This window comes from Nannobrachium achirus, assembly GCF_963921795.1.
Source record: "Nannobrachium achirus genome assembly, chromosome: 2".
Lineage (NCBI taxonomy): Eukaryota > Metazoa > Chordata > Actinopteri > Myctophiformes > Myctophidae > Nannobrachium > Nannobrachium achirus.
In genome coordinates, this window is record NC_137811.1 from 46,660,272 (window position 1) to 46,683,849 (window position 23,578).

The following is a 23,578-nucleotide window of genomic DNA, read 5'->3' on the forward strand; positions in this document are numbered from 1 at the left end:
GTGAACTGCCAATGGGCCTGGTTGCTGACTTCAGAGAGCTATGCTGAATCAATACTTTTCCAATGAAAGCAAACAGAACCAAGGTGTTGACAGGAACCTGCCCTGCGTTCAGAGTTCACGCTGTGTGTATTGGGGGTTTCTTTCAGATGCTTTACCTCCAGGGCTACTTGTTCTGTTGAAGTTTACATCAATGTGATCTGAAACCTACAGAATTATGTCTTTTATCCACCTTGTGTGACATACAGTGATTATTTCAGTTTTTGTTTGTTGGTCTGTGTTTGTTTTATCCAAAGGCCCCTCTGTTCATTTGTTGATGTTTTACGTCAGTCCTACTTAAACAGATTTCATTACCAAGACCTCTTTTTACATATCAGTTTACTTTGTGCACAATGTTGTACTGTAGCAGACATGAATCGTTTTATTGATATAAAACACACAAACACCAAAGTTGGTGTATTCTATGTTCTGGCATGGCTGTATCTTAATCTGCCTGTTTGAAGTGAGTAGAAGTTCCTGCTTGTTACACACGGTTAAAACTACAAACAATATTGTACTTGGGGTTGAAATGCATGTTTTCTGTTTCTTTTTTCTGAGTAAGCTTTGGAATATTGCGCTAAAATAATAATTCAGCAATCTGTGGTATTTTCAGCCACTTCTACTGCCCATCATTCTAGGAACCTGTGTCTTTTGATACACATGTTACCATAGCACATTACTTACTTAGTTAGCACTGGTCAATACCCAGCAACATTAGACTCAGATTGAACAACAGGCCTTATAATGTTCACTATAGCAGTGGTTCTCAAAGTGGGGTCTGGGGACACCTAGGGGTCCCTGAGGGAGTTCCAGGGGGTCCCCAGAACTAATCCCCCAAATGAATAACAGTTTAACCACTGAGCCCTATATACTTCATCATACAATGAATAGCTAAAATAGCTGAAGCTCATAGCCGTACATGCAAACATTCCTGATTCTAGCAGTATCCTTTATGGCTCCTGAATTGTAATAAATGTAATGAATTTCAACTCAAACCAGACTGTTAAAATGCAATAGAATACAGGCAATTGCATCTACTGTGTTCAAAAGGTTCAGGGGGATAACGTCCTATATGACAAATGTCATTGTAAAACATGGACTGATCAAAGCAAGCATATGGCATCACAATAAAGGTGTGCCTGTATGCATGGTGCAGGTGTGTGCACTGTGCACGGAACTCAGTATGTCTTCCTGTACATTTGTATGTGTGCGTGCGCGTGCGTGGGTGGGTGGGTGGACGGCTAGCTGTGTGCATATGCTTCGTTCATATTATATACATGTGTGTATACGTGCATGTGTGCCCGTGTGCATGCGTGTTAATACAGCCCTTACCACCGTACAGTGGAATGGTGAGTATGAACAGGGGCCAGCTCCCCTGCTTGATAACAGATAAGGCTCCCATCGGATTGGCCATTATTCCTTTGCATTTCGCCGAGCAAATGAACTTGACAGATGGCTGTGTCACCCAAACCCTTGACTACCAACCTGATTATGCAGAAAACAATACAATGGAATATAGCAGAGGAAATCGTTAGCAGGGAAGGGTACCGTGGGTTCGAGTACACTCCCCCACACCTCTCCCACCGTGGAGGACAATGCAGCGCGGGCGAACAAAATTACACTTGTGAAATTGAACAGTGAGAATGAGTTTAACATAAAGTGGGTTATGGCCAGGCAATCTGTCATTGGGCTAAAGCCATTGTCTCGGGCTGCTTGCATGGCATATGAACTCATCCGTCATCTCTGGCTCTTTTAATGGCCGCCGCTCAGGTTTTAAACTGTAGAGGTTTAGAGGCCGAGGCAATGCTCCCCTGCTGCCTGTATGCTTTATGAGTAATCTCTTATGGTGTGTGTGTGTGTGTGTGTGTGTGTGTGTGTGTGTGCGTGCGTGCGTGCGTGCGTGCGTGCGTGCGTGCGTGCGTGTGTGCAAACATTTTACTCTACCTGTGAGGACATTAGTTATTTAGTATGTGTTAAACCATGTAAAAAGGTCATACTATGGTATGACCATAGTATGACCAGGTAAAAAGGTCATACTATAGTATAAATCATGTAAAAAGATCATAGTTTACTATAGTATGATTTTAAACCATGTAAAGAGGTCATAGTTGCGACTGAAGGTCGCCGTTTACCATGAGAAACATCACAGCTTGTCTGTTTCCGTCCGTCCGTGTAGACGTACGTGTACACATTTTTACGGTCTATCAGGGTTTGCCGCTTTGACATCACACTCTGGCTTCACTGTGATGTCACAAACAGAATCCCTTTATGCCCATATATGGTGTTCCCTGATGTCATCAATATTAATGATGCCCTGTTAGAGAGATCCCTGTGATGCCAGGGGGAACAAATCCCTTTTATGCCCATATATGGAGATAAGGAGATCCCTGTGATGCCAGGGGAACAAATCCCTTTTATGCCCATATTATGGAGATCCCTGATGTCCACATCCCTGATGTCCACAAGACCTGATGTCCACATCACCGCTTGTCGCCCTGAAACGTCTTTAAACCATGTAAGGTCAGTATTACATCCATGTGGAAGTGAGGTTAGCGCTAGAGTTAGTGTTTTGCAAAGCTAGGTCTGGTAACATGCTATATGTTTGGCAGGAGTGGGAAAGGTATTCATATTTTGCACTTAAAGGGGAAATCCACTCATTTTCAATATTGAACTATGTCATTAATATACCTTAGAGGAGTTGTGTGGAAATTAATAAAACGTTTCCCCCGCATTCTGTGTTGCCTAGAACTGGAGGATTGATTTCGGGGTTTGCATTGCAAAGTACACCGGTGTGATGTCATCACGGTGTTATCCGTTATCATCATTTACCCATTTGATGTCAATGCACTTATGACCATTTTATAATTATTCCATTGGCTAAAACATTAACTAAGAGCTGGTTAGGAGTGATTTTTTTCCCATTGTTTTTGTAATATCCAGTTATCCACATTAGTACATCGTTCAAACATGTCAAAATGGATATAGACCATTATGACATAAGTGAACTACGTATTAGACATTGAATTTGTTCAGAGCTATTGTCTTACAAATGCAAACAACATGTCTATTATCCTGTAGGCCTCAGCTCCTGCCCTGGGGCATATTTTGATCTCATCGCCACCACTTGCGCAAACACTAAGCCCCAAATGTGTCTGCATTGGACACATTCTCTCAGTCCCGGCTGCACAACTTTCATTAAGTTCATGTTTGAATAGGCAACGCAAACGTTTCTCCGTCATTTAAAACATCTCTAGACGTTCAAATAACAGAATGAGGTGAATGTCTCTATTCTTTTTTCGTGTAACCCGAGCCCTGCAAATGAAGAGAGAAAGTGGACGCTATACTTCAACTTCATATCCTGAACATACTCAGGTTTGGTCAAAGTATTTGTCAAGTGCACAGTGTAAACAAAGCTTAACAGGCCCATATTGCAATAAATAAGCAGAGTCAACGGTCAAATGTTTGTTAAACCTGGGGCTAACCTTCTTTTCCCTCCCTTTGGCTAATGAACTTCCCTCCCTGCTATGTTGACAGTGTGTCACCGCGCCGTGCCAATTCTCAAAGCAAAACCAACAGCGGCCTCATCGGTTTAGCACTGCAGCGCTAGGTGCGTACACACCAGGCCCTCAAATCAAAGACCTTGTTTGTGCTCCGGCACACTGCAAGTTTGCAGGAAGAGAAATGGACCTTAAAATAGGAAATGTCACACCGTCTTGTAAGCAGGCGAAAGGAGGTGCTGCTTGAGAGGCAGTGAGTAAGCAAGCAAGTTAGCAAGGACCAGTGGGAACTGGGGGGGGGGGGGGGGGGGGGGGGGGAATAACAACCGTGTCTCTAAATGACTTCGATCTCTGCTGCGATGAATCACTGAGTTGCAAATCCCTTTTTAGCTAATTGCTACCAGCTTGTGAGATTTCTCCCCTCCTCCTGCTCTTCATGTTCAATATCAATTTTCAGGGCCGGGAGAGAGAGAGAGAGAGAGAGAGAGAGAGAGAGAGAGAGAGAGAGAGAGATAGCCCCTGTCTGTTCCCCTGAGCCTCACTGGTGGCCTCACAGATAAAAACTGCACCAACAGCACTTAGCCATTTCAGAGACAGTGAAAATACACACACACACACACACACACACACACACACACACACACACACACACACACACACACACACACACACACACACACACACACACTGGCACACAGGCTAACTCGTTCAAAACACCCACACGCACTATGTCACGCTTACTTAAAGCACCTGACCATACACACTTGCACATTTATATGTAGACCCACATACTCAGGATGCACACACACACAAATACAAATACACACAAACACACACATAGATACAAAACCTCTTATTCACAGCTGTGTGCGGTAATGAAGGAGAAAAGATGGGCCAATCGAAGTGAAACGAGGAACAGGCTGGTGTCATCCGCTCTGTGACCTTCTGAGGAGAAGGTTGCGTGTGTGTGTGTGTGTGTGTGTGTGTGTGTGTGTGTGTGTGTGTGTGTGTGTGTGTGTGTGTGTGTGCGCGCGCACACGTGCACGTGTGCATGCGTGCGTATGTGTGTGTGAACACATTCCTGAGACTCAAGTCTGGAGGTCAGACCTGTGCGCACTGGAGGGAATTAACATTTGTCTGCTTCCATAAGGACAGGCCGTCCCCAAAGAGAATGCAGCAACTGTGAGTGGATTGGTAAGATTTACAATGAATCCATTACTGTGTAGTTAATATGTATGCAATAAAACATGTGATACTATTACACTGTGCCATTTTCATTACGCAATTTATTCTATTCATATTATGTCATTCATAATTCACATTTTTAAGCTACACTGTGGCCAGTAGCACATGAATATGTCGCCTTGGTTTCCATATTTCGTTTTGGCATAATGAATAATGAATTTTGGCATAATGAATAAAGAGTGTAGCTTTGATATGTAGGCAACAGTTTTAATGGCTATTCTTATTTGTGCCATAAAAGTAACAATAATCCTTATGGCCATTGCGAGCCAGGTGACCAGCGCCAATGCCCTCAAGAGGAGATGCAAGAGTACAGAGGGGCCAATCAAACAACCCTCATAATGAGGACGACCACCTCTGTAACTTCTGCAGGACTGATCAGTAGTTTGGTTGTCTGTCGGAAGGCCGTTGGATCTGTTGAAAATCGCACCTCACTTTGGATGGTATCAAACACGACACAAGTGCATATCTCCTTGTATGGGCCGTTCTGTCCGTGATATCAGCTGTGGTGATGTTGGTCTTTCTATGACGTTAGTCTAGTAGTGTGACGTTAGTCACGTACTACGGACATAGGGACATAAGGACCTATACACAAAGCCAGAGGTAGGAGAGATTAGCAGAATTTAGCACCGCTCAAACATATTCACAAAACTACATATTGATGACATCAGAGAATCTCTGATGATGTCAGTGTGGAAAGAGTGGATGATGCTAGAAGCATACTTACTGAACAAACTCAGGGACTTCAGGGAGGACAATAAACAACGGCTCACCCAGATTAAACAAGAATTGTGTTGAAGAAGCTGAATCGCCACTTACAGTATATGGCTATCACAGTACCAGACCGACATGGAGGCTAAACTGCCTGTGATAATAATATTTGAATGTGGCATACCTGAATAGGTGGAGGGGAACAAATTCGGCAGTTTGTGTGCTGGACCCAAACCCACTGACCAACAGGCAAAGCCTCTGTCATTGCCAACTTAGCAAGATCCACGCAAAAGAAGAGGTGATCCATATCAGAATAAAAAGGGTTAGGGGTGGACTGGGCATCTGGTATACCGGGCATATGCCGACCATAAGGGGGCCATTGGGCCCCCAAAATGAGCACCGGCACCGGCCCACAGAGCAGTGAGACATCACATAATAGGCCCACTGGCTTGTCTATCATCTGAATACCAGTCTAGTAGTCCAATCACAGGCTACTGTGGCCCAGGAGTCCCACCCAAACATATACAGGCCCACAACGCGTTTCTGCCTTGACGCGTTGTGGGCTTGTAGATATTCTATGTTCATTTAGCACTGGTTGTGGTGGTCCGATCTGGGCCAAGATACCAGGGATGAATTCATGTCCCAGTCCAGCCCTGGTTTCTACAACAATGCCCGCTTCTATGTGACTTACAGGAAGTCAGAGATCCACTGTGGAGTCCCACTTCTGATCATGTGGATCCTGAGAGCCACACATTTCATGTGTTTTTTTGTTTGTTTTGTTTTAGTTTTCCATCACTTTGGGGGAAATGGGCTTCCACCGTGGTGCAAATGAATACTGAAATATCACAAACATCTATACGGCTTTTCTTGTTTTTGTATTGTCGTCTGTCAGACAGATTTGGACATTTGGGTTTACAGTTCGTGTGTGCATATCCTACTACTCGTAACATCATGACCATCTGCTTGTGCATTTTGTGTGCGTGTCGTTTTTTGTGTTTGTGCGACTTTCATCTGCCCGTTTTCTGGGAGCGTGTACTTAAACTGGTGACCTGCAGGACCCATCTGGTCTCTAGAACAGAATGACCTCCTCTCCTCTCAACACTGTGTGATTTTAGGATTGACTCAGAGGATTGAGCCCCAGGGGTGTACACCAAAATCTGGGCCCTGGGTACAAGGATTCACAGCGGGCCCCCATGAATGTTCTTCATAGGGGGATGGGGTTTAACCCATTTAGTCCAGGAACGCATTATTACGCATTATTTTGTGCTTTAACTTATGTGCAGATATACAAGCTCAAGCTGCAAGCTTGTAGATCTAAGTCTTTGAATATTTCAAATCCTTCTAAGGTTTTTCGACAAACGCATGTTTCTATATCAGTGGTGCTCAAACTTTTTCATGTGAAGGACCCCCAAAATTATATGTATTTGGCCACGGACCCTGATGGGATTTTGGTTTTATTCCCATATTTGTATATTCCTTCTCCAGAAGACGTTTCCACCCACAAAACCACAGTTTGTCAGAGTCAATGAATATCCCATATTGATTTGAAGACACAATAAAGGGAGACCACACCGGGGAATATGCGTTTTTTGATAAGTTATATTGAAAATATAGTTCAGAGTTCAAATGGTAGCAAGTACAGCAAGTACAGTAGAGCAAAATCACCCATCGTAGCTCTCTCTGAATACAAAGCATAATAATTTCACATATATAGTTGAGTGTACACAGCATAGAAGACTTTCATTGGCCAATAGAAAATAACAATGTAGAACATAACAATAGATATCAGATGTTTTCATGTTGTCGTGGGCCCAGTAAAGAGAAGGACAAGGCCAGATATGGATTGGCATTATCAATTCGTTATCCAGTGTCCTGGGCATTTTGACCTGATTGGCATCTCTCAGCGTCATTCTCCTGCGTTAGTTATTTGTTCAAAACATCATGGCATTGACTTTTAACACTGAAAATGATATCTATACCATATTAAACATTTTAATCTTATCAGACCCCCATCTCAAAATATTTCGTGTCCATTTATGCCCATTGACTCATGTGGTGTACGTGATGTCAGAGCCTCTTATGAAGTGATGTCACAATGAGTCAGCGCTTGCGCCGATTTCCTCCGGAACAGCCTGATGTCAACAATCAGCTCTACATAAAAGGATTCCGAACGTTTTGCGCTGGTTTTGGAAAACCACGCACCGGGTCGGGTCGAGGCCCGGCACTGCACTCCGCGCCGCGGCGGGGCGGGGAGCGCACGTGCCGAATCTGAAGCCGGTGGGACGAACGGTTCTCGAGATACGCGGATTACATACAGACAGACAGACAGACAGACAGACAGAGATTTGTCGCATTTATAGATAGATTAAATGATACATATTTGGTTTCTCAAATGTATATAACTGGCATATATCTTATTATTAGTTTGTATAGGGAGAGTTTCATGAAAAACATGAGAAAACCTTTTTATTTGCATTATGCAATTACAGCACTGAAACATCATATTTCTATTTGACTATAGGAGATTTGTGGTCATAATCAAACAAACAGACCAATGTGACATCCTCTCAAGTATTAGTTGTCACAAATAGGTTTATATGAGAAAACAATACACAGCTCCTGCAGACAATTCCCCTTCACTTTACCTCTTAGACAACCCCTTCATGTTTTTGTTTCATCTGTGACATAAGAGGCTTTTTAGAGGCTAAAGTCATCTACTTGCCTCCCTGATTATGCAAAAAGCTTTTAAAGGAGGTGAGGTGGTGGGAGGCTTGAGAGATCTGTGTCCTTTGCACCCCATTCTCTCACCCTCTCCTCTCGCCTCTCCTCTAATCTGATTTCTAGCAGGCATCTTTGATCTAGGCCTGGACCAGAGGAAAGCAAGCTGCCGGGGCCATGCTTCTACAGATGGAGTGAGTATGGAGATTAGCTGCCTTCCCTTACAGCTTTAGTGGCTAATACCTGATTAGGGCCCCGAGTTGGGCCAATTGTCTCAATGCTGGCTATCAACCTAGCTCTGGCTCTGGAGGGGCAGGGAAGGGGGTTGGATGAATGGAGGAAGTAGAAGAGAGGAAAGGAAGGTGGGGGGAGGGATGGATGGAGCGGTAGTGGTGGTGGTAGCACGGGGGAGACAGGGTTGGGATGAAGGTTGATTCCGTAATGGATACTCATTTTATCCCGCCCCACTAAGAAGATTAGGCCTTGGGGTGTCATATTAGCCATGCTCTCTGGGCCTTTGGTGGTCCCACAGCTTTCTAATGGTGCTAGCTAGCCTCTATAACACCACTGGCTCTACTATTCTTATTGTATCTTCTCTCCTCTTCTCTTCTCTTTCTTTTCTCTTATCTCCTTTCCTTCCCTCTCCTGTCATCTCATATCGTCACTGTCGGGCAGAAACCTTGTATCTCCAAGTTTCAAATTTGTTTTTTTTTTGCAAAGTAAAGCCCTGCTTCGTCATACAAGGTCTTCGCACAAAGGTAGTGAAAACAGCAGATCTACAACGCCGAGGCGTTGTGTGCTTGTAGATCGGCTGTTTTCACTAGTTTCAATCATTTTTAAAATGATAAATGCAAAACGAACGGTTTTGGACATACAAGGTTTCCATCCGACAACGACGATATAGTCTCCTCTCCTCTTCTCCTGTCCAAGCCTTTAAGTAAATACGATCTGTTTGGATTCCAAGGAAACCCATGTTGTTGCGAGAATAATGACTAGCATTACGGACAGCAAATGGTTCACATAATATGATCTGATCTGACATCTGTTTCACGTTTAAGTAGAGGGAGAAAAGTTATGTTTTTCCTTCATTGGAGTACGTTGCCCCCATGCATGCCTTTGCAATAAGAGATTACAAGACCCTGTTTGATGTATGAGGTGAGATGATATTGCAAGTGTTATTCATAAAAAATGACCTTTTTTTTAAATTGCAGGCAATCCCTTTGCCAACAAGCAGTGTAACACTTTGTTTGTGTGTCTGGTCTACCTTTGCTTCATGCGTGCCATTTGTCTTTCACTTCAGCCAGACGTACACTATGTTTAGTGTTGTGCCTTAACTAATTAATGCCATATTATTAATTCAAGACCAACACAATCTTGAGTGTTCTCTCACATTGACAGTGAAGTGCGCTGAGACATAGTTGGCAAGGATGGACTGAGTGGGTGAGGCGGGTGCGGGTGGATGGGGGGCAACAGAAGGCCATGAAAGTTTAAAAATCATGTCAAGATTGACTGCAGACATCTAATTCGACGATGGAGGGCTGTTTCCCTGTCTGAGAACCCACTCTGCACGTCTGTCAGCTTAAAGACTGAACAGGGCTCTGAGAACCAACTAGCATCACCAATTAAGGGGCTTTGAGATCGGCAAAAGCCTCTTTGCTTTTGAACTCTAGTACACATTTGTGCTACCATAATGTTTAAATGGTGGAAATAATTGGTTATTTCCTTTTTGTACTACCAAGCGAGGATTAGCACTAGCTGAGAACTTGTGCGTAAATTGTGTGTAATTTCAAGCTCGCTAAGAAAGTTACTCTGAAGTACGGAGTTGGAGTGCTTCAGGTGCCAATCAGGGACTCAGTAAATTGCCAAACATGAGACACTAGACTCTTAGATGCTATACCACTGGGAATATAATTAAAATGCTGCCTCTAATGGTATGGAAATATTCAGACGTGCTTTTTTTCATTTATAGTGGAAAGTCTCATGTGAAAAGACACACAAGCTCAGACACTCACACATAGTATATGCAATAAGTGAATCTATCTGTGGATATGAGAAAGTGTGTGTGTGTGTGTGTGTGTGTGTGTGTGTGTGTGTGTGTGTGTGTGTGTGTGTGTGTGTGTGTGTGTGTGTGTGTGTGTGTGTGTGTGTGCAACAGCGCCCCTCCCTTAACATGTGTGGTCAGAAAAGGTTACTGCAGGCTACATACCCGGAGACAGACAGACAGACAGACAGACAGACAGACATACAAACAGACAGACAGACAGACCCACACACACGGCCACGTATAGGAGCGTTGTGACCACCGCTCAACAACAGAGAGGGAGAGAGAGAGAGAGAGGGAGAGAGAGCGAGAGAGAGTGAGAGAGAGAGAGAGGGAACAAAAGAGGAAGACAGTGGCAGAGAGTTACATAGAGAGAGACAGGTGAAGGAAGGTGTTGCTGAGGATGATCTGAAGACTGCAGCCTCATCAACTTAAGAGCTGCATCTCATTCTGAGCCTGCAATTCATCCAATTATAATGTATTCCCCTTTGTTTTCAACCGTGGCTCAAAACACCTACTGGTATATGTATGCATGTGTGTATGTGTGGTTGTGCTTGCGCGGGTGCGTGCACGCATGCTTTCGACTAATATGCATGTTGGCATGCAAGTGTGAAAATGCCTTATTAGTTTAGCCCTGAACCTCTTCTAGGTAAATATATAAATAAAAGCGCCAGTGATTGCCTCCTTGTGTATGCAGTTTTGTTTTTACAGAAATTAGGGCTGATGGACTTAACTGATGCGGATGATTAGTACCTCATTATCTGAAGCCTTTATCTCAGCCTGGTTAGTCAAAGCAGCCCATTTGTCTGCTAACGTTTCCTACATACTTGGTAGCTTAATGTTGATGTGTATGCCATTAATTAACTAAAGAGCGTAATCTTGTTTACCAAACCACTGTGATGTCTTGCTCTTACGGAGGTGTGGTTATGGCGTGTAAGTGTGTGCACAACTGCACATGCATATGTGAGAGTGTGTCTTTTATGTAAATCTGTTTGTGTGTGTGTGCGTGTGCGTGCGTGCTAGTGTGTGCACACGCACACCGGTGTGTGCATGTGTTTCTGCACTTTTGCGGTTCTCTTGAGTATGCGTTTGCGTGCTCACACTGCAGTGGCCAGAGATCCTATTTCTTACTTGCTCGCTATTTTGTCTCACGATCCATTTGCACAAGGGACTTAATGGCCACAGACCATTGTGATGCAGGAAGAAAAAAAAAAGTTAGCTTAACTCAATATTGAGGCCAGTTTTGTGGTTGTGAACTTCCCCCATCAGCGGTGGCCTCAGACCCATTTAGAGTCCCAAAGGAAAGGCCAAGTTAGCGCCTCTGCTCCCCCACGGCCAGCTAATGAGTAGGGGCATGCATTGCCCCCACCCGCCCCTCTCTCCCTCTCTCCCCTTCATAGAGTGGAATCGATCCTTGATGTCAAAGGCCTAACATTTTTGGCCTGCTGAGCCAGGACTATGCACTCCCACCCCCTGAGCCAAATTAGTACACCTTCTACACATCGGTGGCCCCATGAAAAGATAAAGCCTGTTCAAAGGTGCTTTCTTCAGGGATTTCTGCTTAGAATGTATATGCACTCAGTAATAAGTCTCATCTTGAATATCTTGAATTCTTACACTCTTAAAACTGTACAAATAGCTTCACATCAAAACAAAAACTGAATTGATTTCAGACTACCTTTGGATTGACTTTCAGAAGATTGCGGTTAACTCTGTCTAGGGAATACTCAATGTTGAAGCAATGGCACAAGACGTCATTCTATGCCATTTAGAAGCTGGGGCTCCAATAATACCATGATACAGGATGTATTTGAAGCGGCTGACACAGCCTTTGTTATTTTCAAACTTCATTAATAATCTATGATCTCCTCGTGCTGCTCGCCCCCAGAATGGTTGCAGGCTGTTTACATAAGTTGACAAGGACGCCAAAAGGCATACTGTGATTTTTCAAAAGTATTTGGGCCCCCAGAAGACATAATGAAAATGGTACTTATTAAATGCATGGTATTCGGGCTCTGTTTACATATTTCGCATTCATTTATTATGGACTTTTTTTCTTCTTCTTCTTCTTTGCAGCCACAGAGAGGCATTTGACTGACACAAATACATTATTCTATTTGTGTGTTATTTCCCATAGGACTGTTAATTATTTGTTTTTCTTGAGTGGGAGATTTAGAGGAAATACATCACAAGCCCAACACCCGAGGAGAATTTCTGTTTTGGCTTTCCTCTCTTTTTAAGTTTTTTTTAAATATATATATATATATATATATATATATATATATATATATATATATATATATATATATATATATATAATCCTTTAACTATGTTTTTGTTGTTGTTTTTTAATCCACTTTCCTTATGTCTCTGTCCTCAAATAAAACCACACCATGATACATGAGAGTACACTAATTAAAGGGAATGTTGATAAACAAGATTTACAGGAGGAAAGCACTCTGTTTGCAAATCCTCCAGGTCAGTCTGGGAAAAAAATAAAAATAAATTGTCAAAGCCGAGCCCTTCGAGTTTCACAACACCGTATTGAAATTCATCGTTTTGCTGATAAAATATGGTGGGGGGGGGGGGGGGGGGGGGGGAGGCAGAGATTATACAATCTATTTTGCCATTTATTATTCAGACATAAATGAATTCTCTTCTGGAAAATTGAGATCTGCATTCAGCTGTCAAGACCATTTTGGTTGAGGAGTGATTGACATTTAGTTCTGTGTGACAAGTAGTTATTTGTCTAGTCATATTGCTTCATCACTCAAGAAAGCGCGGAGCAGATTATTATGCTCTTTGAGGAGTATGCAAATACGAATTTGAGCTTGTCAATAAAGTCGAGGCTCATCGCTGGTGCCAAAGGGTCTGTTGTTTTCAACTGTATTCAGTAGATATTACAATAATGAGCAACAATATCCCTTTCACAAGACCAGAGACTTCATTTATCACAGTTTAGTGGTTTGAACAGTCAGACAAGCTGCTCCCGTGCACCCAGGACACACTCGCACGCACGCACGCACGCACGCACGCACGCACGCACGCACGCACGCACACACGCACGATCACACGCACGCACACACACACACACACACGCACACACATCACAGGCACACGTTCGAGCACATTCATACAGACACACTCTCACACACCAGTGACACCACCTATGCACACACTCACGCACACTGGAACGCACATGCGCAAACACACATGTGCACACTTACAAACACCAACACTCTCTCTCTCACACACACAGGCACACATGCACGTGTGCACACACACACACACACACACACACACACACACACACACACACACACACACACACACACACACACACACACACACACACACACACACACACACACACTTCTCTTTGTACCTGGATTATCTTAAATGACTTTAGGAACAGTGCATTCTGACCAATGAAAACCTCAGTTAACAGTATGTGTGTTCTTTCATCCTGGATGCTGGATGCAGCAGGGAGAGAGGGGGGGGGGGGGCTTCAATTTAGTGAGCACAACCTGAGTCATTATTAGGAATGACAGTTGAACCTGATGAAATTGTATTCCCAATTGGAAAACCAAATTGCTATCAGGCCGACATGATTTCCTTGTGCTAGGACCATGCTAATTCTGTGTCAAAACATCGGTAAATGTATTTAAAAGCCATAATAGCATATTACCATGCAATCTTCTCCTGCCCTCATGCTTGGACCCTATTAATCTGGAACTTCGATTTGCATGTAAATGTGGTCAACTTTCATATCATCAGAATACACCAGTCCAAGCCCATCAGCCAGTCAGTGTAATGTTTGCATGTGTGCATATTTGTGTATTTGTGTCTGGAAGTGCAAGTGTCTCCATGTTTGTCAGAGTGTGTGTGCGACTGTGCGAGCACGCACACATACAGTATGTGCATATACAGTAAGTCTGTGAGTGTGAGCATGTCTGTTTGTGTGCATGTGCAATTATTTTGTGTACGTGGGGAAGTGTTTGAGAACGTATATGTGAATACAGTGAGTATAAGAATCAAGGTTTGATGTGCAAATGCTGACTTACATATTAGTGATTTCAAAGAGGTCATACTGTGGCTGTGTGAATGGAAAGCAAGGAGCAAACCAACAGGGATCCATATAAATATTGCAATTGTTTGTGTGTGTGTGCGTGTGTGCGTGTGCGTGTGTGTGTGTGGATGATGTCAATACAAATCGGTCAGTTCCAGGTTCACATGCTATTGACTAACAGCAGGAAGTTGAACGATCTCCAACCATGTCACCAGTGGTCACTTTGAACCAAACCCCTTTCTTTTCATTTGTGTTTCATTTGCATCTGTGCTTATTATATACCTTCCCCTGATCCCCTCTATATGTTTGTTTGTCTGCGTTCTTTTCTGTCTGTCTGTCTGTCTGTCTGTCTGTGTCTGTCTGTCTGCTGTCCTTTTTTGTTTCCTCCAGCGAACCAAACCCAGAGCGTATAAATCCTACACCCCAGCCTCTCCTTACCCCCTGTCGTCCAACTTGTGTTTCAGACGGTATCAGGTCTGGACCCTACAAGCTCAATAACTGAGACCTTTTAACCTCCCCGTGCCTCCCTCTCAGCCGCTCCCGTCTCCTCTGCCTGCTTAGCTCTTCACCTCCACCCTCACCTCTCTTCACACACCGGAATAAAAAAACACAGTCGTCTCCCATGGTTCCCACTTTAACAACTCAAGAGTCCAGATCTGTGGGGAATCTGTCACACCGGGTTGCGTGGCCAGCGATGTCACTGTGTTTCTCCAGAAGGATATAAGGAAAGAGAAAGAGAGAGAGAGAATGGAAACAGGAATCTGCTGTGCAAATAAGTGGGTGATGGAGAAGATGAGGGCACAAGCAAAGAGGTGATCAAGGGGATGGAGAGAGAGATGTGGAGGAGTTGTAGAGCGGGAGAGGGGATTCGAGGAGGAGAGAAGAAAAGAAGGGAGGGGGAGCTGAGGGAGAGGAGAGGAGAGCAGGTAGGCAAGTGAACAGTAGAGAAGGGGGTGTGGGGTTCGAGGGGGAGTTGGGAGAGTGAAGTGTGAGGCTTTAATTGGTCCCTCTATCCGAAGATTCATCACTATTTCATATGCAGTTTAACCTTTGAGAGCCTCAGATACCCCAGGCCTTCACAGCTGTTTGGTGCAGGGAGGGCATATGATTACTTTCACCATGTTCTTCTTCGTCCCCACCCAGAGACGACAATGTCCGTGACATATAGATGACACATACGTCCAACAAAACATACAATGCAAAAGAAAGAAAGACTTTTCTATCATTGTAGCACGTACACACATCACAGCACACTCGTGTATGTAATCACCATCCATGCGATTTTATCTGAACTGTTGTTGATTGCACAAATCAGACATCACGTCATGGTGGGAAGTCACCCTCGTAAACGGTGGCGTGTTGGGTGAAAACAAAGGCCCCTGGAGAAATTATTGCTATTGAAGGAATGACTGCATGGATAAATGGCAGGCTGAATCATTAATTGTATTCAACCTTTGAATATCACATGGGAGAAAGGGGGAACAAAAAGGAAGAGAGGAATGAGGAGAGAGGGGATGGGAGAGAGAGAGAGAGAGAGAGAGAGAGAGAGAGAGAGAGAGAGCGCAAGAGTATTCACGAATGCTTAAAGGAGTAGTTCAACCCCAAAAATACTTTTTTTCTATTGATTACTCACACCATGGAGACTTGAGTTCAATAATATTATTAGTTTTTTGTCACATTCCTAAGACAATAATTTGATAATAGTGAATTTACCCCCATTGATTCCAGATGGGGACCCAAATGAATTTAGGTCCATGGTGTAGTAATCAATAGAAAAAAAGTCATTTTGGGGGTGAACTACTCCTTTAATTAATTATTCGGCATACAGTGGAGTTGCGTGACGAAGATATTCAGTTTACAAGCTCACAACGATTCACATGGAATGTGTTGTTGTGAGCTTGTAGACCGGCTATTTTTGCCAGCACAGCGGTGCGTACGGCGAATTATAAACCAGGCTTTAGGAGGCAAATATTCTCCCCATCATTAGCCTGTGAAATGTGGCAGAGAGGCCCCTGGTGGCTTCAGCTTTGTCGTCGAGCGCCGAGGAAGGAAACACACAGCTCACTTTTTCTGTCAAAACCAGCTTTGCCCAAATGATATCACTTTAAATGGCATGACAGAGGAATGTGGAAGGGAGAGTGATGGGCCTTGGGGTATACACAGACCCCATATGCTAGTGACACCAATACAAGTGTAATTCTACACTATTAGAGTGACGCAGACAATCCCCATATACTCTCGCGCCCACCCGCGTGCACACACGCACGTGTGTCCGTGCACACACACACACACACACACACACACACACACACACACACACACACACACACACACACACACGCGCGCGCGCGCGCGCGTGCACGCCATCCAGAGCACGAAACAGCTAAGAGGGGGGGCGGTTTATGTGGAACAGGCTGTCATGCCATGAAAATTTAAGAAATGCTTTAACCTGGCCCTGCCTGATCCCCCACTCCTTTGAATATTTTATAACCCAAAAATGATTTATTAACTTGAGACAGGTACAGCTCAGTGGGGCCAGGTAGAGCCACGGGCACAACAGCAGGGTAAGACCCGCGGGGTGCTGCATCGATCAAAAGAAAGAGGAGGGCAAAAAGAATAATTTCTACCTGGTTTTACTCCTGGTATTTTTTCTTCCTTTTCTTTTTTTTCTTTTTCTTTTTCCTGTTTTAAGTAATGCTTCTTTTTTAAAGGAGGATTCATATCTGCTCAGTGTTGTAACGTACGTAATGCATTCTCGTGTGGAGGGAAAGTGTGTTTTAAAGGCAGCGTATTGTTATTAGAGAATGAAATGAAGTCAGGTGATTCATTCTGAAATGAGATAACCACCATCTGCACAGGAAACTGTCATGTGTTATGATCGAGCACTAAAATGAAACAAATTGTCATTGCTTTTAATGTATGAGGCCTATAACACTGATTACATTTTATATACAGTTCTTTTGTATATTGTTGGTGTACTGTATATCAAATGATGAATGTTACTTCACCTCAGCATTTTATAATAGAAACTGCAGATTATTTCATTGCAATTTGTGTTTTGAAAGGAAATACAAATGGTAAAATAAATTAAACTGTTTAATTCTAGTTGTTAACGCTACCTTGTGTGGAAAGAAAGAAAGAAAGAAAGAAAGAAAGAAAGAAAGACAGACGTATATTTATTTAGTATTGAAATGTTCAAGAACACTACATCACCCATGCACATGCACAGGGAGTTGAAACAGAAAGTGTGATTTATTGTTTATGCTGTCCCTGATTCATGTTTGTGCTAACGTTTATCATGATACAGTGTGTGAATGCTGTCTCCTGTAATGTCCAGTCATAATTCCATCTCTTTTTATGGCTCATCATTGCCAGAGACACCGTTTGGCCAACAATGTCACAAAGGTCAGTGAGCAAGGGAGCGGGGAAGAGTGAAATATGGTCAACAGACACTCTATACCGCTATCAATGTATGTAGGGGGAGTGATGGAGAGGGAGAGAGGGAGAGAGAGAGAGAGAGAGCAGCGAGGCAGAGAGGGCCCATGGGAAACAGTGAGAGAACAAAAGCAGCCCTTCTGCTAATTGACTGCAGAATTAGCCCCGGCTCCCCCAGTGGGACGCTGGTGGAGCAGTGGCAGATGGAGGCAGACTGGACACCAGGGTAGAAAAAAGGCCGGCAAAACCTGCCATGAAGCTGGCCACAATTATGGGTCACAACACCACAACAAGCGCCTTGTTTAACTGGACACGGCCACGCGCAGAGAGAGAATCAGGAGTCTGGGTGCGTGCGTGCGTGCAAGCGTGCGTGCGTGCGTGCATGCCTGTGTGTGGGGGTGGGGTGGGCGTTTGAAAGGGTCAAAACAGGAGGTTAGGACTGCTGGACCATGTGGAGATGCAAAAGGAGATGAGAAAGTGAGTATTGTAAAAGGCTGATTCTCTTATAAGCAGGGGGATACTTCACATGTAGGCTTTAGCTAACAACGTTTTTTTTTTTTAAATGAATTTACCAGACCCATGTCAACCTTTTCTGGGAGATAATAAAACAAATCTATACAAAAACTACCTTAATACATTAATTAATTAATTGCCATGTTTCTACTGATTTCTTTTTTTTTAAGGTTTGTGTGTGTGTGTGTGTGTGTGTGTGTGTGTGTGTGTGTGTGGGGGGGGGGGGGGGGGTTATATATTCATGTGTCAGTTAGATCTATGATTAGATCATGTTTTTGTTTATTTGTTTTATACAATCAAGGACAATAACTGGTGTTTTTCAGTCCTCATTTTCTTGAAATATTAAATGCATTCTTTCTCTTTTTTTCCCTTTTCTTTTTATATCTGATTGACTTGTGGTATAATCTGAAAGTATTATACCAAATATATTGGACCTTTAAGTCTTTAAGAGATGTGGATTGAGTCTTTAAATCAGCTTGGTGAGTGACATACAAATAGCTCAGCCTTCAAATAAGTCTTCCTTGAAAAGAAAATATTCTATAATCACATCTTATTTATAAATTGTGCTTCTAACCAAGTCAAATTTCAGATCTGAAACAAGTTATTAAAAAGTGCAGTCAAAAAATCCCCATGGATGCCAAGTTTCATAAGCCTGATAAAAGGGTGAAATACAACAGTATGTTCATGTTCACTCTAACACATGCATGCACATACGCATGCGCGGACACACGCACACTCTCTCTCTCTCTCTCTCTCTCTCTCTCTCTCTCTCTCTCTCTCACACACACACACACACACACACACACACACACACACACACACACACACACACACATGCACACGCACGCACGCACGCACAAGCACACATGCACGCACGCACGCGCGCGCACAGCATACCACTCTGAATAAACAAGTAGCCACTGTTGCTGTGAAGTTGAATTACATCGCTCAAAGCACTTTTCTTTTCCTTTTCTTTTTTTCCCCCCCTCCCTCCAAAACGGCAAAACCAACCATTCCCCTTTCTAGGGATTACTCTGAGGAATGTATTTACTGTTTCTTTCTCCACCATATAAAGGCCAGTATGGAAATCAGAGGACCACAGACACCACTCATAGGCCCTGTTTTGAAATTCAAAAAAGGTGGGGAGGTAAAACTATATTGTCCTTTTGAGGATGCAGTAGGATGCTTTTCCATCCCGCGCAGCACCATGACTGTCATAGTAATCTGATATGACAAATTCACATACAGTGGATTAGCTGGCGGTGGTGAGAACCATGGCGGCTAATATTTCTTGATGTTGCTTTTATCCAGCAGGTCTGCTGTGCTGTCCCTGGGCTGTGTGGTTACCTTGGCGATGAGGACGGAAAGAAACAAAAGTAAAGGACGGGAGGAAGAAAAAAACTGAGGGAGGGAAAAGAGGAAGGAAGGAAGGAAGGAAGGCGTTGTTGTCGGGTGTAAACCTTGTATGTCCAAAACCATTCCGTTTTGTATTTAACATTTAAAAGAATGATTTAAAGAGGTGGTGCCATAGTTTTGTACTTTTTCTGGTTTTCATGTGCCTAGGAGGTTGACAGTATTTCATTAGACCCCCTGGTGTGGTTGTTATGAGCAATTACTTATTCCCTTTGCATTTTGGATTTCTTCCTCGAGGCAGCCACCTTGTGGGTCAAAAGTGCCGATCCAAAAACACAGATAGAGTGACATCACTCTATCTGGAGATAATCATCCCCTCCCCTTTTACCATTCACCCAACACAGTGGGTGTGGCTAACTTCAGCAGGGTCACCACCCACCATGACAACCAGGCATACTTAATGAACTGGTGGGTGTGGCCACATATAACTCTTTGTGTACACCTTTTTGGAAAAGAATCTTCCTCCTAGTATAATCATAATACGTGATAATCATGTTTTTTTTTTGGGGGGGGGGGGGGGGGCACTTCATCTTTAAAGTATTGAAAATAGCCGATCTACAAGCACACAACGCCTTGCGGTGCGAGGCGTTGTGTGCTTGTAGATCTGCTATTTTCACTTGTTTTGCGCGACAGTCTTGTATGATGGAGCAGGGCTTTACTTTACGAACAAACGCACAAATCTGAAACCTGGCGATATGAGGTTTCTGCCCGACAGTGACGAAGGAAGGAAGGAAGGAAGGAAGGAAGGAAGGAAGGATCTTCCCCTCCAAATACTACTGGACAGCTTTTCCCCCAAAAAGGGAGAGAGAGAGAGAGAGAGAGAGAGAGAGATAGAGAGAGGTAGAACTCCCTGGGCCAGCGGGCCTGCTCATCAGTTTGTATGCTGTCAAAATCTTTGATGTTCCCCGACTCGGAGACTCTTGATGTCGGGGGCTATGAAAAATGCTTAGCTCAATTTAAGCCTCTCGCAAAAAAGGGCTAACAACTGTAATTAAATCATTAAATTCTTGTCTACGCTTCACAGAGCATAGAGAAAATTAACTTCCCACCAACCTCATTTTCTACTTGAACATGAAATAATGATTTTTTTTTTCTCCAGCTCATATAATTACAAAGCTAACATCTGATAGAGTCAGCATCCAGGGGGGATTATCACATGCATGAGTATTAGACCTCATTACCAGCTTGACTGCAAAATTATTACATCTTGTAATTGGATGGCGAGATTTATACACAGATTGGCCGGGTTTCTGTAAGATTGTAATTACAAGCTTCATTGGTTTGCTACTTATCGGAACTTCACAGAGAAAACAACTGGTAAAATGAAATGAGCATTTCATTAACCTATCGCCTTATCAGGGGAAAACCTGTGTAACGTTCATGTATGCATTAACATAAATAGGATCATTCATTCTGCCGCCAGATAGCCTGGGCTGGAGGGGCTTTTTTTTAGGCAATGGGGGAGGAGAGAGAGAGAGGGGGGGGGGGGAGAGAGAGAGATAGAGAGAGAGAGGGAGAGAGAGAGAGGGAGAGAAAGGGGGAGGGAGGTTGGTGGGGTTTTGATTGCAGGGGTGGCGGGAGGGATTGGGCCTGGTTGATGGCAATATTCATTCATTTTCTGAGTTTATTTAACCTTCATAATCCTGTGTTGACGGGGGAGGAAGCAAAGAGAGGGAGGGGAGAGAGAGAGAGAGAGAGAGAGAGAGAGAGAGAGAGAGAGAGAGAGAGAGAGAGAGTGATGCTGAAGAAAGAGACAGGGGGAGCATGGCAGATGAGAAGGAGAGCAAAGAGGGGAAAAAAATGAATTAGTTGTCTAACGTTACAAGGGATGAACTCAATATATCTATTACTTAAAGACTAACTGACTGTGAAAGTGCTCATTTCACGAGAGGCGAGGCAGTGAGCTGGCGGGCGCTCGTGGGGGCTCCGCCGAGGTGGCTTCTCATCCCCTCTTCTCCTCTCTCTCTCTCTCTCTCTCTCTCTCTCTCTCTCTCTCTCTCTCTCTCTCCCCCCTCCTTTGATGTTCACCCTTCCACTGTTAACAAACTCCCTGGCCGTGTTCCCCTCGTGCTCAGACACAACGGCAGCTGCAGATTGGATGCCCACATAAATAACCTCCTCACACAATGACACCCGGGATCGATCCAGATTTTGATGGGTGCTGCTACTCATACAAAAAGGGGGGGGGGGGGTCACTGCATGGGTGGGAGGGCTGTGGAGCTGGTGTTGTGTTGCGTTGCTTTGTGCTACGTTGTGTTGTGTTGTGTTGTGTTGTGTTGTGTTGTGTTGTGTTGTGTTGTGTTGTGTGCAGGCACGTGCACACGTAGACATCACAAGGGGGCTTGAGCCCCTGCCCTTTTATCCGTCTGTAAAAAAGTGCCCTCTCCAGACCATGAATGCAGTTTTTACTATGGTGAAAGAAATCCAAAAGCCCCCTTTTCCATGCCATACCCGAACGCAGCATTCAAGAGAATCGCCTTGTCCAAACTCTCCTGAACTTGAATGCAACGTCTTATGTTGAAAGAATTGCCCTCACTGTCCAGCAATCCACACCACACCTCCAATATTGCATTTTTTATGCTTAGTTTAGTGTGTTATGAAGTACTGAAAATAGCAGACCTCCAAGCTCACAACGCGTCGCAGGAGGTCTGCTATTTTCAATGTTTTCACCAAAAGGCCCTTTTAGAAATGTCAGCCCCTGCCTCTATCATTCTCTGCATGTCCCTGAAACGCAGGATGGGACATGGGGGGAGAAGGGAAGAGGGTAAAAGGGGTGGTGGTGGGGTGGCGGGGTATAAAATGGTTCAATTACAAGCTGAACACTATTTCTCTCTCCTTAACAAGAGATTTCATGGTGTGAGCCAATGTTTGGCAGAAACAGCTGAGTGCCACTAATGCTACAGCATTACGGCGCACCAGATCAGCCCGGGCCCCTTCTGAAATGGGAGTCAGTTGTTATTGAACTTCATTGTCCAGATTGGTTTCTTCTTCAGCTGGGATCAATGATGCTTCAACACTGAGTTGATGTAAAAACCAAGGCTGCAACCTGCCACCCACTCAGTGTAAGTAAGACTATATGTAAGGCACAGGACCCAAAAATAAGGTGCATCTTTACACCCTTTAATTGTTATATATGGTTTGTCCCTTACTACCTTCAGCAATTCTAAGATATTTTAGTTTCAGACATTTCTTGATTCCTGTAAGCATCATTTCCCTCAAAATATCAACATGCAGAAAAGCTCGTACAAATATAAATACAAATTCCTGATTGTATAATGCCATTTTGGGGTATTTGTGTAAACTATGACACTGGATTTCTTTTAACTGGATGACGTTTAACTGGGCCCATAACAATGACCAGATGCTGAGGTCTTGACCACACTTATATGAATTTGACTGATTTAAAAAAGCCACATTAAATAATAATAATAATCTCCACACAACCTTCATTTTACAAAATATCTCAGTACTTGAAAAGAAAGCAAAAATGGCAAATATATACTCAAACACGCATGCCAGGCCAGTAGGTGACGAAAAGATTACATCAACCTATGTCAAATACCAGAGAAGAACGTTCTGAGAAAGCATAAGGAGTTTATTTTATAGTGACAAAAAAATCAAAATAAAAAACTAAAACATACAGGGTCTATCACTGGTGTGGCTTCTGTTCAATCATCTGCAGCTAAGATGGGCTTTAGCCTACATGTTCAAATGTAAATTAAAACATTTGTGACGTCTTAGTGTGGAAAATTGCTTTGCTTCATCCTTTTACAGTAAACTACAGTGATATATATCTTGAACAACCTTGACATCACCTAGAGCCAAGATTCTAATGTGATGCGAGATGTAATTGGCATTGCATCATCAGCTGGGCAGTGTAGTATTCTATGATTGGTCGACCCT